The 18,766-nt window shown below is 31.7% G+C and overlaps 1 long non-coding RNA gene across 1 annotated transcript; it reads right to left on the minus strand.

The window, feature by feature from the left end:
- Positions 1-15,457: 15,457 nt before the first annotated feature.
- On the minus strand, positions 15,458-15,846 carry LOC141671786 (uncharacterized). The gene is made up of 3 exons (XR_012555241.1): positions 15,789-15,846; positions 15,604-15,702; positions 15,458-15,505 (listed from the first exon to the last, which is right to left on the minus strand). It is a non-coding gene; the product is annotated as an uncharacterized LOC141671786 (long non-coding RNA).
- Positions 15,847-18,766: the final 2,920 nt, after the last annotated feature.

Genomic DNA, 18,766 nt, shown 5'->3' on the forward strand with positions numbered 1-18,766 from the left:
AACTTTATCATTTGTTTATGTAGTGTTTTACCAAATTTAATTTAATTATTTCACGAATATAAATTATTATTACATTTTATAATAAAACAAACATTTTATTTTTAATAATTTAAAGTATATACGCATTATATGGTGATAATAAAATAATTTAATCAGTTAAATTTTTAAAACGAAAAAAGGTTTTTCTTTCAAAAAACAAAAAAAGCTTTAAAAATATTACATTAACAAAATTATATTTATATTGTTAATACTTAATACAATATAAAGGAGGAGTAAAGATGACACGTGAGAGGGGAGGAGAGGGGCTTCTGGATGGTTGGTCCTAAATATTTACCAGGAGTGATTCAGAACAAATTTGAGTCGCCCATCACTTAAATAGTTGAACCAAACAGCAGGAACAAAGAAATAATCACCCATTCAGTTCAATTAGAATGGTTCTCTTGTTAACAAATGAGGCCTAACTCTCTTAACTAAGGGATACATGTTTCTTGGAGCATTATCTTCATTGTTTTTTATTCATAAATATAAACTAATATAATAAAATATAATAGATAAAAAATTATAAATATATGATATCTTTGGGATACATAATATTAATATTTTCTTTTTCAATAAAATCTAATATTAAAAATCTTGTAAAAGATTTCTAATAAATAAATAAAAGTACATCTTAATTCCAAGAACAAAGAATAGAATGGCATATTGAGGCAACAAGTTGAATTACAGATGTGAGTTCCAACACCATAACCTTTAACTATCAATACATCTTTTATATTTCAACCCAACTTAATTCATCATTTATGAAATTAATATACTAAATTTGTAAATATAATTTGATTTTTGACCACCAAAAGAGAAGAAAATTTGATCTCCAAGAAGAAGCTTTTTTCATAAACAACCAAGTTTTTTATTACAATTTTAGGCTCATGACTAATCTGGAAACAATTAACTCAGTTACATAGTGATACGATGTAATCTAGAACCTTCCAAAACTAAAGTTATGAGAGGCGGGTAGAATTTGGGCTATCTAGAACTTTCTAGAAGATGGAATAGTGTTTGACAAAAAGACACTACAAGAAAAAAGTCCAGACATCCGTTTTTGGCCGATGTCTATGCTGTTTCGCAACCGATATTGATGTCGGTGATGTCTATTCTAGACATCGGCCATAACCCGATGTCTTTACTAGCTTAGACATCGTTTTTTGAAAAAAATTGATGTCCATGCATTGTTTTTTTACAAAAAATGTTAGAAATAAATAATTTAATAAATAAATTACACTTATTACAACAGATTAAACATATAATGAGCTATGTTTTTTATAACATAGACATCATATATTTTCTTTTAGATGATGTAAAATCAGATGTTAAACATCGATTTATTCAGTAAAAGGCGATGTCTATAGTTGCACATAGACATCAATTATATCCCAAACAAAGTGATGTCTATGTTCAATTTACACTTGAATATATCTATCTTTGACATCAATTTTTTTATCAAAAATGATGTACATTAACTTTTTTGACATCAGTTTTTCTTCTTTAAAAGTGATGTATAATTATTTTTGAGATATCAGTATTTATTCATTAAAAGTGATGTACAATTATTTTTTGACATCAATATTAATTCATTAAAATACGTATTTGCATCTCAGTATTTCAGCACTATTTTTATTTTTGAAGTTAAATGTTGCAATTGGAAGATCTGAGAATTAATATATATTTGAAATTCTACACTGCCAGTGCAAACTACAAAGATTATTTGATGAAATATTTACAGGATTTTCAGCAAGATCAGATCAACCAAATCAAGAGTCAAACTAGTTCCCCCTGTTATGATACAAAGTTGTGCGCACTAGTAAGCTGGTTTTGCAACAACTTTACTTTGATGCTTGAGGACTTTGTAATAGAGCAGCTATATCCAGTCCATGACTCCCACTCTGTTGTAGTCCCTCCACAGTTGATAAAAGTGAGTAATCTGCGGGTTTCACAATAGCTCTTTGTCTCAGAATATGGAGGTGATCTTGATTTGGAAGCAACTCGACATCATAGTTGAAGAGTAAGATTGTTGTTGCACTTACATTGAGGTTTTCGGGAGCAGGGAAGATCTTTCATTAAGCACCAAGCAACTCTACAAAATAAACTAAGCTAGTTCATGGCGTGCTTATAAAAAACTAGTAGATATCATGTCTATAGAAACTTACGAATTGTTTTTTAAAGATGATATGCTGGATACAAGATTCCTGTAAAAGATACAAAAGGAATTTAAAGAAATATAGATATTTTGTTTATAAAGTATATGAAGCAGGAAGAAACCTACACATTAGATGGCTGGCAGTTATATTCAGCTGTCCGTGAAAAATTGTTGTAAGATACATCACTGCAGCCAATACAATTATGAAATTTGTGAATACGATAAACATGAAACTTAATAATGATCCATCCTGGCATGTGGTTTCTCTAAATCTAGATGATATATTGAACTGAAAGCTGTGTAAAGAACTAACAAATTTTCTTTACTGCCAGAAATCCAACTTGGTATCTCTCCAGTCAATGAATTGTGATTCAAATACCTACATTCGATTACAAGTTGGTGTCACACTTCTGAGTACATTAGTTTGCAAATTACATAGAGGCTAAATTAAACAGGTGTAGGAAAGAAGATAAATTATGCAAGTCCAGCTATCCGAGTTAGTTGCATGTGTTCCTGGAAGGTAATAATTTCTTATAAGAAGTATTTGAAACAAATTCAAATATAGATATTGTATACTAAGGTCGTTTAAGAGTGCCATTGAATCTGGTATTTGGCCAGTCAACCAATTAAAGCTCAGATCTCTGCAAACAAATAAAATAAAACTCAAAATGATAAAATTTTGATATATTTCCTAGCATACATGTTTCTGCAGGTTTTTGCATTCAACATGACACATTACACACTACACAAGCATATAAAGCTAATTTTTAGGACCTAACTGTAAAAGTAGAACAATACTTTTGAAAATACCATTCCCGACATAACAAGAAGACTGAGTTGCTGGTTATATAATCCAATGAACAACAAAATATTGGATAGAGAGAAAGTATTTAAACTTCGACGAGAAATCCAGAAGTACCCTCATAATTTACAATGTTCTTCTTTATATGCATAAACAGAACAGTGTAACTAAATTATTATAAGGAGAGTCTCTGAATGTGCTAATGAATTCAACATAGTAATACTTAAAAATATAGGTCTCTGTTGTGTGCTTGTATCGACTAATGCATCTGTGAAAACATATATAGTACATTGTAATCCCTCACACGCGCATGCACAGACATACATTGTGAGGAACTCCATTACCAGAAATTAGTACCGGATTAGGCAATAATAAAAGTTAGCTTACAGGGTTTTTAGTTGACCAAGTACTCCAAAGTATTCTGGAAGTGCACCATTGATCAAGCAATTTCTTAATATCCTGCAAAAAAAAGAAATGTTAACTAATTTTTTCATGGAAACACATCTGCATCAGACAAAATTTATGTATGACTTACAACACATACAAGGATTGCATATCTTTTAAATCTGGGATAGTCGAATTTCTTCCAGTCAGATCAGATATCCTCCTATCAATAGAAATCACAGAAGTAATCAACTGATCTCAAAAGTCCAAACCGAAAATCAACTACAATGATAGAAAGTCATGAAGGTATTAAACATTGGCTAGATATTTGAGCAGTTCTTATAGTTCTATTAGATTTCTCAGACGGGAGATGCTCAATGGAATTGGACCCTCCAGTCCTGTTCCCTGCAAGTCCCTACACAAAATTTGAAGTTTATTGAGAGGTATATGTAACCGTAGTTTCTAGAATATGTACTAACAACCAAGTAGAACCAAACTGAAGCATAATCGACCAAAATTACTCACAGTCTTGTCATATTTGTCCAGTTTCCAATGAAATCGGGTATCTTCCCCGAGAAATCATTCCCATCTATCCTAATGCAAGGAGTAGATAATTTTAAGACTCTGTTAAACTTAGAAATATACAGTATAGATGAAGTAGTACTTACAAATCCTCTAGATTCCTCAGGTTGCCAAATATTTCTGGTATTGTTCCATTTAATTTATTTGCAGAAACAACGATGTGAAGATTGTTTGCAAGATTTCCATCAATAGATAAATAATGATAGAAGTGTTAAAGTATTATGTAATTATGTTTTAATTATGATAAAAATATGAACACATTATGTAATAGGTAAAAGCCCTCCATAAAGAACCCTTTAGGCATGTAATTGTAATTCTTACAATCTCCTCAAGCCAATCAAACTTCCAAAGTTTCGAGGAATAGGCCCTTCAAGTAGATTATCTTCCAAACACCTGAAAAGTTTAACTCTAATTAAGTCAACCAAAGGTTATACTTGAAATCCAAGTCATATAGATCACATTTTCACTTACAGCTCCTGAAGAGTAGCGATGTTGGCTTGTTCCTGAGGAATCGAACCTTGGATACGATTCCCCAGAAGGGATCTGTAGAAAGGAGAGTTCTAATTTACTACAGCTCTAAGAGGTCATGCTAAGAAGCTTAATTTAAAGATATGTTTAGTTCACTACACTGCACAAAAAAATGCAGACAAGAAATTAGCAAGTATCACAACAAAACCATACAGAAAGACAACTCGAAGCTGACCAAAAGCTCTGGGAATGGTTCCTCCGAGGACTCAGAGGCATGAACCTCGAGTGAGAAGAAGGGGCGGATGAGAAATTCACATGATCACCAAACCTATTCTTTGGGGAGCTTAATCATGTATTAGTCTTATTATAAGATCTGAAGTTTCCCACATCATTCATCCCCGCGAATCCCGTTAATAAGCATCAAGTTTTTAGCAGTTCTTAACAACATGTTATTTATGACACATACAAGACTCAACCAAAACTAAACTAGGTCATATTGTTCAACAAAATTTTTGTTTTGTCAACTACAGAGCATGGCACATACATTTGTTTCAACTTTCCACAAAATTAAAGCAACCTGAGCTATTTCGAACATAAATATGTGATAAATCATTAATCAGTGACGACCTTTTGCAGGAAAGATCCAGCAGATGAGCACAAACAAGCTTTTAGATGTTCATTCCTCTAGATCCAAACTAAAAGGCAAGTAAAAGGTCATAATATAAAACCAAAATAAACAAAAAGATCATAGATTGGATCAGTTTTCTTTCACATGTACTTTAACTATCACATACATATGTAGTTCCTTATTTATGCAACCAATCAAAATTATTCTAGTAAATCTAAAGCTCGTCATCGGATATAAAATTTGAAGTAACAGATAAATAACAAGAGGCAGTGATGTACCAATACTAATTATGACCTTATACTGAATATACTTTTTGTTTTTCCCCCACGAGACACATAACTTGAAAAACTAAAAACTAAAAAGTCTATTATGTATAAGGAAATATTTAAATATAAAGTTTACATTCATATTTGATATATATGTGTATATCTTTTGTGCAAGATTTTATATTTACATTTATTTTATATAATTTTTATTAGTAAAGATGTTGTGTTTGATAAAGAAAGTTCATGGGATTCCAGCAATGCACAAGAAGATTATAATTTCTTCCCATTTGTTGATAAAGAAGATATTGAAGAAAATTATTGGCAAACTATCACTCCTCCGGTATAGTCACAAGCAACAAGTTGTGATGGACAAACAACTCCCTCATCTTCTTCAAGTGATAGTGATGAGACACCGCCAAGGAATTATAGAAGTCTTCAAGAAACTTATGATGAAACGATGAGGTTCCGCCATTTCTAACTTAATTTTACTTTGTCTTACACGGGAAACTGAAGCCGTGCAAGATGGGAGATGGAAGAAAGTAATGGACAAGTAGATTGAGTCTATCATGAAGAATGACACATGGGAGTTAGCAAGAGTTTTTAAAGGGAAAAATCTATTCATGTGATGTGGGTATATGAGTTAAAGAAAAATGCCCAAGGTGTGGTTGAAAAATACAAGGGAATATTGGTGGCCAAAGTATAGAATAAAAGACATGGAGTGGATTATGACAAAGTATTTGTAATAGTTGTAAGAATGGAGACTATAAGGCTAATAATCTCGTGGGCAGCACAAAATGGATGGAAAAATCAATTAATGGACGTAAAATTTGCCTTTTTGAATGGTGTTCTTGAAAAACTGTGTATGTAGAGCAACCATTGGGATATATTGTGAACGTACAAAAAGGAAAAGTATAAAAGTTAAAGAAGGCCATATACGGATTGAAACAAGCGCCAAAGGCTTGGAATAGTAGACTTGACAAATACTTTCAATCTCAAGGATTTCATAAGTGTCCTCGTGAACATGCTTTATATGCCAAGGTTACAAAAAATGGAGAATTTCTTCTTTCGTGTTTGTATATGGATGATTTAATATTTACCAGAAATAGTCCAAGTATGTTTGAGAAATTTAAGAAATACATGGCAAGAGAATTTGAGATGACCGATATTGGGCCTATGTCTTACTATCTTCGCATTTATGTGAAGCATATGAATGCTGGAATACTAATATCACAAGGAAGCTATACAAGGGAGATTTTGAACAAGTTCAAGATGAAAAATATTCAAGCCGTTAGCACCGGTATTGAGTGTGGATCAAAGCTGTCAAATTTTGAAGAAGGTAAGATGGTGGATCCTACTTACTTCAAAAGTCTTGTGGGAAGTTTGAGATAATTGACATGCATCAGGCCCGACATATTTTATACTGTTGGACTTGTTAGTCAATACATGGAGCCTCCAACAATAAAATATTTGAAGGCAGTCAAAATGATTCTTCGTTATCGTAAATGTATGATGGATTATGGGTTATTTTATCATTTTTCTAATCAGTTCAAATTTGTTGGCTATTATGATAGTGATTCGGCTAGTGGTATTGATGAGCGAAAGACTACCTCATGATATATGTTCTTTATGGGTGATACATATTTTTCATGGAGTTCAAAAAAGCTACCCATTTGTAACTTTATGCACTTGTGAAGCGGAATATGTGACGGCATGCACTTGTGTTTTTCAAGCTATGTGGTTAAGGAAAGTTTTTGAGGAGCTAAACATTCCATAAAATGAGTCTACCGAAATATTGATTGATAACAAGTTGTCTACAAATTTGGCAAAAAATCTGGTATTTCATGAAGGGAGCAAGCATATTTACATAAAATATCATTATATTCGAGAATGCATTGCAAGAAATGAAGTGGAGGTCAACTTTGTGAAGACTGAAGATCAAATAGGTGACATCTTTACAATACTTCTCAAGAGTGACGTCTTCAACAAATTTTAGAGTCTACTTGAGATAGTCAAAATTAAGGGAGGGTGTTCAAAATAAAAAATAATTTTGACTTAAAATAATAAAAGTGTATGGACTATTCTAGATTATTTTTATTTTGTTTCTATGAGTCTAATCTCTACAACTATCGAGAGAGTATCTTGAGTTGTGTGGTTTTGAGTGATATCCTTTCTTTCAACAAGTTGATCCTAATTATCAACCTTGTAAATGCTAAGAACTGTGTTTCCATTTAGCAAAGTATAAGAATGGTAAACATACTTATTCTTAGATTATACTAATCTTAATTTTTATTTTTCTACTTTCTTATTTATTGTAAAATTAATTCCAAACTATTGGCTTCATCTTCTTTATTGTCATTAGTGAAAGATTACTAACAGGAACACATATCCCTTTCTTGAGGATCTTCTTGGAATAGTTCATTAAACTCTTCTTGTATAGGGCACAATTCTTTCAAAACTGTCTTAAATAAACTTGTAAGTGTACAACAATTAAATTTGCACTTTAATTCATTCTCGATTTTCTTTTTGTAGAATCTATCACTCATTCTTTTAAGAAATGTAGGCTAGATTAATTATATACTCTATATTTACAATAAATGTATGCTATATTAATTAATTTATCTAAATTAATGGGGTCAATTCAATTTAAAGTTGTATGATAAAAATAAGATTTGTTTGACTTCAAATCTCTCTCTAAATTATTAAATATTAATTTATCAATACATTAATTAAACAGAAATTTTACTATATATACCTATAAACCACATACACTATAACATCTAATAATAAGTTGGGACTATAAGTTCTATTAATTGATGGAGATTACATATACATTGTGGTCATTGTATGTTAACCAAAAATTTGTATTAAAAATATTAATTTACAGTGAATAATTAATTAATCTATTGTTCATTAATAAAAGTTTTATTTTATTTACACACAAACCACTACAACAAATCCGGCCATCAACTTATGACGGAAACAAATGCGCGCCTAACTTATGATGGAAATATTAATTATTTATGACGGAAAACATTATCTGTCATATGTTGATTATTTTACTACTAAAACTATCATCAATTGAATAAAAAAAGGATGGAGTTAGCCGCGTGGAGGGACGACGCCATTCAACTTACGACGAAAATCTAATTCTGTTATAACTTAATTATTTTTATTAAAATTTTAACTTGAAATAAAATAAAAAAATATTATGTCTAAATTTATGACGAAATATTTGTGACAGAAAAGATCGGATCGTCCAATTTATGATATTTTCAATTTTTTAAAATATTATTTCACGATCCAACCATATCAATGTCAACATTTATTTGTTTGGGTGACCTATTAGAAATTTCAAAAACAAAATTGAATATTTTGATTATATAATTAATATATATATATATATATATATAGTCATCCATACAGTTGAATCAATAAAAAATATTTTTAAAATAATCGAAAAACATATTCAGAAGTAAACACTACTTAGCTATACTAGATGGAAAACCAAATAAAATTATTTTGATATGAAATTTTGGTGATATCACTAAAATATATATATATATATATATATTGACATCCATACGGTTGGATCATTTAGAAATATTTTTAAAATAATCGAAATGCAAATTCACTTTTAAACACTTGTTAGATGTACTAGTCAAACTCAAGTTTGACTCTTAAAATGGTAAACCAAATAAAATTATTTTGAAATGAAATTTTGGTTATATCACTAATATACATATTTATTGACATTCATATGGTTGGATCGTTGGGAAGTATTTTTAAAATAATTAAAACACAAATTCAGAAGTAAGCACTAGTTAGCGTTGAACTAGTTAAACTCATGCTTGACTATTAAAATGGCAAACCAAATAAAATTATTTTGGTATGAAATTTTGGTTATACGACTAATATATATATATATATTGACATACATATGGTTGGATCATTAAAAATTATTTTTAAAATAATCCAAACAGCAATTGAGGATTCAATACTAGTTAGTTGTACTAGTCAAACTCATGTTTGACTGTTAAAATTACTAAACAAATACAATTATTTTGATATGAAATTTTGGTTATATGACTAATATACATATATATCTATCTATTGACATCCATACAGTTGGATCGTTGAGAAATATTTTTAAACGAAGCACAAATTCAGAAGTAAACACAAGTTAGTTATAATAGTCAAACTCATGCTTCACTGTTAAAATGGCAAACCAAATAAAATTATTTTGATATGAATTTTTTATTATATGAGTAATATATATATTGACATGCATACGGTTGGATCATTGAAAATTATTTTTAAAATAATCGAAACACCAATTCAGGATTCAACACTAGTTAGTTGTACTAGCCAAACTCATGTTTGACTGTTAAAATTGCAAAACAAATAAAATTATTTTGATATGAAATTTTTGTCATATCACTAATATATATATCTATTGACATCTATATGGTTGGATCGTTAATAAATATTTTTAAAATAATCGAAGCTCTAATTCAGGATTCAACACTAGTTAGTAGTACTAGTCAAACTCATGTTTGACTATTAAAATTGCAAAACAAATAAAATTATTTTGATATAAAATTTTGGCTATATCACTAATATATATATATATATATATATATATATATATATATCTATTGACATCCATCTGGTTGGATCGTTGATAAATATTTTAAAATAATCGAAACACCAATTCAGGATAAACACTAGTCAATTGTACTAGTCAAACTAATGCTTGACTGTTAAAATGGCAAACTAAATAAAATTATTTTGATATTAAATTTTATATATATGACTAATATACATATATATCTATCTATTGACATCCATATGGTTGGATCGTTGATAAATATTTTTTAAATAATCGAAACACAAATTCAGAAGTAAACACTAGTTTGTTGTACTAGTCAAACTGATGTTTGACGGTTAAAATGGCAAAATGAATGAAATTATTTTGATAAAAAATTTTAGTTATATCACTAATATATATATATATATATATCTATTGAAATCCATACGCAAAATGGTATATTATAATTTAATTATTTATAAATTTAATAATATAAATTAAATTATATATATCAATAGTAAATAATTTATATAAACTATATTATAATTTATATATATAAATATTTGGGTATTTTTTGGGTTTCGGGTTCAGATCGGATTTCGAGTTTCAGATCGAATATCAAATCAGATATGACTATTTTTTGGGTTTCGGGTCATTGTCATAAGATGTGAATTAGATAAATTTGTGTTTTTTAAATAATTTTAAAATTAATAAGTTTAACAACAATATTATGTTAGTAAAAACAGTATAGAACAATTAAATTACTGAGAGCGGCAAAATAAGCGCCCTTTTTACCCAAAATAATTCCAACATATATTCTCGTGTCTTCTTTTTAACAGAGTAACCCTATGTTTCTCACTCTTTTTGGAAAAGAAAATAAGTACGGCGACAAACTAGGGTTTCGACTGCTCCTATAGTCAAGGGGGTTCAGATAGAGGCGGATCTTAATGGTAGCGGACCCAGCTTCCGCTGGGCAGAAAACAAGAGGGTTAAAGGAAAAAAAGTTCAGGAGCTGGATGAAATTTTTAACTTTGTGATCAGAAAGTGTTGTTAGTTATGTTAAAATAATATAAGGAAGAGACCAATGCAATTTGAAGCATGTTCATACATAGTTACTTCATATAGCTACTTCATGGTTCAAATGAATCAAGCTATATATTTTTGGTATCAGTATTGTATGTATTTGATAGAATGCTCATAAGAATTATAAGTAATAGAAAGTTTTTTTTATCAATATTCATTTCTTTCCTTTTAAGTAAAATCCATCAAAAAGGGCAAAAAATCCACCAAAAATCATGACATTATTTATCGTAGAGAAAATTACGCTGGGCATATTTTTTTCGATAGATCCGCCACTGGGTTCAGAGCTTTCATTTGTTAGCTTCTATTTTCAAATTCGATAGAGGGCTTATATCTTCATTGTATATATGTTTATATCTCAATTAAAGGGTTCGATTTAGGTATCCGTCTCTCTCTCATCTCGATTTGTATATATTTGTTTAATTTGTTACAACATATGATGTTCCTAAATTGGTTGAGAAATTCTGTATATGTATTTGAGAAATTGGTTGAGCAAATACAATATCCTATTTTCGGTTTCTGTTTCTATCAGCATTGCTATGTCATGTATTTTTTGTTTCTATTTCTTATGGATTACGGTGCATATAGAGTGTTGCGTATTGCCTCCGTCAAGGCAGGCGACATAACTAGTAAAATAAAGAATAAACTGAATTTTTAATTTTGTAAACCTTTTTCTCTACACACTTTGATTTCGACTCTCAGCATTTGTATAAACAAATTTAATCATCTGCTTTTTCCTAAACTTTTTTTTTCACTGCACCATAAAATATATAGTTTTTTTTAGTAATCTATTTTGTTTGTTGTATTTGATCTGAGCTGTGATGTATTTCTTGCTTTCTTTCAGTCTGCTAACATGTGTGTGATTTTGTGTGTGTTTTTAGCTTTTTGTTAAAATGTAAACTAATGAAGGCTACTACTACCTACAAACTGCTGATTTGTATAACTGATCACTCTATTTTGCAGTAGTAGTTTAGGTGGTTTGTGGCTAGTAGTAGTAGACTTAGTGGGATGGAGGGGCCCTTTAGGCCGGCTGACTTAATTAATTAAAGCCTCGGGCCCATTATCATGTGAAATGTAATTAGGTTTATTGAAATTATATCTTTAAGTTTCTGAAATGATTCAAGACAGTGTAATGGTTGTATTTGACCATTGAATCTGCTTTATTCTCTTTAACATTAGTACTTATGCATGTTCTAGTTTTCCTTTATATAATGTATGATGTATATGGCTGTGTGTTTAACAATTAACGCAACAAGATAAATGAGAAAACAGAAGAGTTTACTACTTGATGTACTCTCTCTTATTAATCCAGAAGTGCAGTTACAATACATATATAGGAATGAAAGCAAAACAGAAAGCTAGAAACCCGTACCAACGTGATAAACCAAAGACCCCTACTTCTACTCTACCACCTTATCCTTATTCCACTAATCCTACAAACTCTCAACTGATATAAAGACTAAATGAAATCATATGTTAACAGCTATATACCTCAGCTATTAACACATTTATTAAGCTTATATATGCTTGGATTAAATATCCAACATACACCCCCTTAATCCAAACGTGATTACGTTAATTTCTTAACTCCCAGAAGTTGCCTCATATGCTCAAACTTTGTTGTAGACAATGCCTTTGTCAATACATCTGCCATTTGTTCCTCAGTCCTTATATGCTTGATAACGATCTCTCATTTATCCACACATTTCCTGATAAAATAAAAACATAAATCTATGTGTTTACTCCTCCCGTGAAAAACAGGATTCTTTGCCAAGTCTATTGCTGAATGGTTGTCGATGTATAGTACCACAGGTCCAACATTGTTATCCATTATCTGATTCAAAATATTTTTAAGCCATATCCCTTGATATTATGCCGCTGTTGCCGCCATAAACTCGTCTTCACAGGAAGAAAGTGCAACGCATCGTTGCTTTTGTGATACCCAAGTGATTAGGCTTTCACTTAAATATAACACCATGCCCCCTGTTCTCTTTCTATCATCAATGTTACCCCCCAAGTCGCTATCTGAATAGCCAGATAACAAGTGACGAGTTTTCTAAGTACACCAAACCATGATCCAGTGTGCCAACTATATAACGAAGTATACGTTTAACACCATTCATGTGTTGCACTGTTGGTCTCTCCATAAAATGACTTATAATCCCTACTGCGTATGCAATGTCAGGTCGAGTGTGCACTAATTACCTAAACCCTCCCACCAGGCTCTTGTACAATGTCGAATCAACTGCCTTACCCATACTATCTTTACTTAACTGAACTTTTGGTTCCATAGGATACTTCGTTGGATTGCTGTTCATCATGCCTGCATTTTTCAAGCAGTGTTTTCGCGTACCCTGTTTGCTTCAGTTCAATTCATCATCGCCTCTGCTCTACCTCGATACCCAGGTAGTATGAGAGTTTTCTTAAATCACTCATGTCGAACTCAATCTTCATCTGTGACTTGAATTTCTCAATATTTCTCAAGCTTGAACCCGTGATCAATAAATCCACCACATATACCCCAATCGCCAGGAACTCATTTCCCTCCCGTTTAGTGTAAACCGCGTGTTCGTATGGACATTTCTCAAATCCCAGCTTCTCAAGACATCTTTTTAACTGTGCATTATGTTTTACCACCTCTCCATTCATATCTTTCTTTAGTTTGAAAGCCCACTTCAAACCTATTGCTTTGTGCCCGTGAGGAAGATCTATCAATACCCATGTATTGTTTTTTTCAATTGAATCAATTTCACTTTGCATAGCTTTTCTCCAGGTTGGTTCTTTCGTTGCCTGATTATAAGTCGACGGTTCCTCTCCAAATAGCAGCAACAGTTCCTCATCAATCTCTACTTCCTCAGTTTCATCATAAATTTCATTTAGCAATCTGAAATTTCTGGGTTCAGAACTTTCATCTGACATTTTGGTGTTGGAGTTGCTTTCAATAGACCTTGTTAAAATTGAGTTTTGTTCAATTCCTCCAAACAAGTTTCGTGACTATAACGGTATGACTGTTTCATCTAGTCCAGCTCCATGACTTTGAGCTACATGACTTTGAGCACCAGCATCGTTTACCCCTTGCTCACCTTCTTCAGAATATGTCGTTACTGAAATATAAGCATCTGGAAAATTCACTTCATTCACCTTCCCTGAATTTTCTTCCCATGGCCAATGTTTATCTTCCTGATATGTCACATCTCTACTGATGTGTACACGTTTAGAAATAGGATCGTACAACCGACTTGCCTTCGTCCCTGGTTCTTTGCCTAAGTACACAGCTACATTACTTCTATTCTCCAGTTTCTTTAGATTAACTTGTGGAATTTTAATGTATGCAAGACAACCAAATAAACGAATATGTTCAAGGTTTGGTTTCTTACCATTCCACGCATCATAAGGTGTCTTATTTCACAATGCCCGAGTCGGTAATCGGTTGAGCAAATAGACAGTGTGTTGGACAGCCTTTCCCCAGAAATAAGATGGCATTTTCATTTCCCTCACTACAACATTTTTGCAATCATACAACTGTTTTTTTTTCGTTGTCTGAAAGGTAGTTTTTCCGTTGTCTATCCAACACTCGTGTGATCGAAGGTTGGACAACGGTTGTTAATACAGTTGTAATAAGGGAGATTCAACAACAGTGTTTAACACTGGTTACAATCTGGATGACACAACGGTTGTTTTAGAAAAACAATTGTTGGAACATTTTTAACATGACAGTTTTCTTAGTAATAAACAACGGTTTATTTACGTCATGAGAAAGTTCTAAATTTTCTTTCCAATTTTAAATATCTTTTCCAAACAATAGTTATTAGACAACAGTTTTAGGGTGGTGTTATAATGCAAAATAGATAACGAATTACTTTTCGGGAACCATTGAAGAAACATTTGTAACACAACAGTTTACTAAGTAATAGACAACAGTTTAAAAAACCATTATCTTATTAGGTATATGCATTTTGCATATCAATTTCATATTTAATTAAAACCAGCTGCATAAAAAACCACAAAAATCAGTCCCCTGCCAAAATAAAAATACCATAATTCATACCATAATCCAAAACAAAATCATACCATAATCTAGGCCCCCGCCAAAACAAAACCAATTCACTACCACACCATAATCCATACCATACCATAATCCATCCGTTCAACAATCCAAAACAACCAGATCTACCTACCAAACTACCAGCAATCCACCGAACACAAAATACATTATCGCAAGTCTACTTATCACCAACTACATACATAAAACATCCACTTTACAATAAGTTCAAACGAGTCTACTTGTCAACATACGATAAGTTCAAACGAGTCTACTTGTCAACATACGATAAGTTCAAACGAGTCTACTTGTCACCAACTACATACATAAAACATCCAGTTTACGATAAGTTCAAAAGAAAAGAAAGGCGAGGACCTAGCTTGCACAATGTTTCATAAAATATTTTGCAAACTGAACCCTGGTCTCGTTGATGTCATCCTCAGTGTAAACCAGGTTTGATCTACGCAGCCACTGAAATATGATCCAAAATTTTGTATAAGTAACATGTTCTGCCCTTATAAGAGTAAATACAAAGTGGATGAAAAGGCCCATAGATAGTCAATTGTCACCTTATTAGCAAAGTCCAGCTCCTTATCATGAATGATTTCCATCATGTATCGCATCACAAACAGGCCACAATCCTTGTTCCCGGTTTGCACTGGAACTCCCTAAAATATCAAACATAAAATCATTTAAAATATCCAGTCTCCTTTAATAACATAATTAATATATGATCATAAAAATAAATAAATACCGCCATGTTCTCCCACAATACTTTCTTCTTCGGAACCTTTTTCAAATCCTCCTTGTACATTTTAATGGCACTGCAACCAAAACGAGATATATCAAAACACAAAATAACCACTACAAAATATGGTCGGACAAGATTTATAAGTTAAGACTTAATAATCAAATTTTATAACGTGAACTCTTACTTGTCGACAACATCCACCCATTCTCCATTTGCAATTCGGCGTTTAAGAGGGTCCATATAGTAGACTACCTCTGCGTCTGGATTGACAACTGTCAGGGTCCAGTGGTTGCTACAAAAAATAAACAGAGGTGCTTGTTAAATAGTAAAGCCTAAATTTGATGTTTTTTTGTCACTCAAACAACTTAAATATCATAAAAAAAATTACATTTCTATTGAATTAAAATCAACCTAAAAATTATTTAAACTCACTATTTGTGAAAAATAATCTAAAATGTGATACTAGTAGAGTGTAATTTACTGTAATAAACATGATCAGGTATAACATCAAAAATTGAAGGCTCATACTGATAAAATTTAAATTCCAGTAAATAAATCAACTTTAAAACTGAACCTATACAATTATCATCAAATTTGAACTTCAAATATTATGAGGTTGAACTATACAATTTCCCCCGTCTTAGAAACAAACCTAACATCTAGTAACAAAATCAATTAAATACTGTAAGCCATTTGATTACTTTTATATTAACTTCAAAACTGTCAAGGCATTTGATTACGTTTATAATGAACCAATGCAATTAATATAAATTTCAACAAATATTATCGAGTTTAACTATACAGTTGAACCCATTCCTTATAAAATTAAAGCTAAATTCTTGAAAAAAATTAATAAAAAACTGGCAAGGCTTAACAGCTTAATAGCTTGGGATAGTAAAAATACTTACACATCATTGTACGGCAGGAGAAAATGCTGCTCTTTCCTAGAATCTTTAAATCTTGAACACAATTCACGCGACCTCTGCACTGCACTGCCACATCCAATGGCACCGATTGTGCCCGGATCTACAAAGCTAATCATGTTGACCATCTTATGCTTCTTCACATATTCATTCAAGAAGCTACAAATTAAATTAAGCAGTCCTTAGTAAAGATTGTCATACTTATTCCAAGGCTATATACTAGGAAAAAAAACTTTGAATGAAAAGCTTACTGAATAAAAAGGCAAATGACAGAGCCGACCATTTCACCTCCAGAGCACACTGCCTGTATATCAGATAAGAACATGATTTGCTTCTTTGTAAAGCCAAATGCTTCTTTGCTTAGCTCAAAAGAAATTGTTCGGCCACCACTCAAGGCTTCCTTTACCCATGTCCACAAACGTTTCATTGCAGAAGGATAATTCAGACCAATTTGAACAACAAGCTCTGGTTCAACATCTTCAATTACTTTATACGTCTTCTTCATTTTCTTAGCACGGGCTTTCTTGGTTTTCTAAAACAATTGCAAATAAAAATAATTAAAAAAACAGACTAAACAAACACATAGTACATATATTAACCATACTAAAAAAGCATTCTGACCTTGGCGGCCAAAACATGAGAAGTACTGCTATTGTTTCCTGCAATTATCAAGTTTCTCGGCCATGCAATAAAAGTTCCCATGGCATCTTGAGCAGTCAAAATTTCATCCCCGATAGGGAAGGGAATCTTAGCATCTCCTTGAATGACTTTAGTGATAGACACCCTTGCGTTCTTTTCTCCAAGACTTACTCCATGGATAGTCTTCTCATGTCCTTCGGAAACGTGTACTTCATCAATTGTTGCACAAGCAACAATGTTGCTCAACGATCCAACAGCCAATCGGCATACAGAACCACCTGAAGAATCCACTTTCATTTCCTCAACAGCCCTTCCATTATCATCCTCACCTGCCACCTTTTTATTATCCTCAAGCTCTACCGCTAAATCCACAAACAAATTATCTATCAATGTCACATTTTTATGATCATCCACATCCACATCAACCCCACCCTTAGAGTGACAGCTTGCCTGCTGGGAATTTGGTTTCGGACTACCATCATATTGTACACCATTTTTCGATGAATGTGCATTGTATTTTTCAAATTCAGCAGCCCAAAATGCATCTCTCTCTTTAATAATTTTTGGAGTCTCCTCTGCCATGTACTTTTGAATTGCCTCACGTACCCTTTCTTCCACTGTCCTCGCTTTTTTTTCCCTCGGAAGATCAAAATAAACCGACTGCTTCACATGAATTCCCTGACCACGTACTCTGCCTCCGTGCTCAGGCTTACCGAGCGCCATTGTTAACACATCATTAGTACCTTCAACTTTAAGCTTTCCTTCCTTAACCTCCTCCTTCATCTTTTTCTACAAAAAATTCAGTAACATTTTTCACCATAAGCACATACATCCTTTAAGCACATTCATCCTTTAATTAAAATATTACACAACTAACACCAATTTGTTTTTACTAGTTATAAGCACATTCATCCTTTAATATATTTAATTTAATAGATTCAATTGCAAGCACAAGAGACAACTTAGTTTACTTGGTGGTACAGGGGACCTAGTAAGTACATTCATTGACAAACTAATCCAAGGATAAAAAATATTAAAATAAAATATTAACCAACACAGAATACAAAATATAGACATTTAATATTATGAACCAATTTTCAATGTAAACATGTGTATTTGATTCTCTTAGTGAACAGGGGATTATTAAAATATATAATTAACTACTAATATTAAATATGATACAATCAACATGCTACTAGCACTAAAGGCATACAAACAAATCCTAAGTTAAACTAGAGACCACTAATTCGAATTATACATTGTAATAGAAAAAGATAAACTGTAGAAAGGCTTCATGTGTATATAATTTATTAAAATTTAACTTTTGAAACTTAAGTTCCTTATTAAAAAATACACAAATATGTGCATCAAATAGAATGGACAATTATATTAATAACTTACAATTTCCTTAGCTTTTTC

The sequence above is a fragment of the Apium graveolens genome, chromosome 7 (genome assembly GCF_009905375.1).
Source record: "Apium graveolens cultivar Ventura chromosome 7, ASM990537v1, whole genome shotgun sequence".
NCBI lineage: Eukaryota > Viridiplantae > Streptophyta > Magnoliopsida > Apiales > Apiaceae > Apium > Apium graveolens.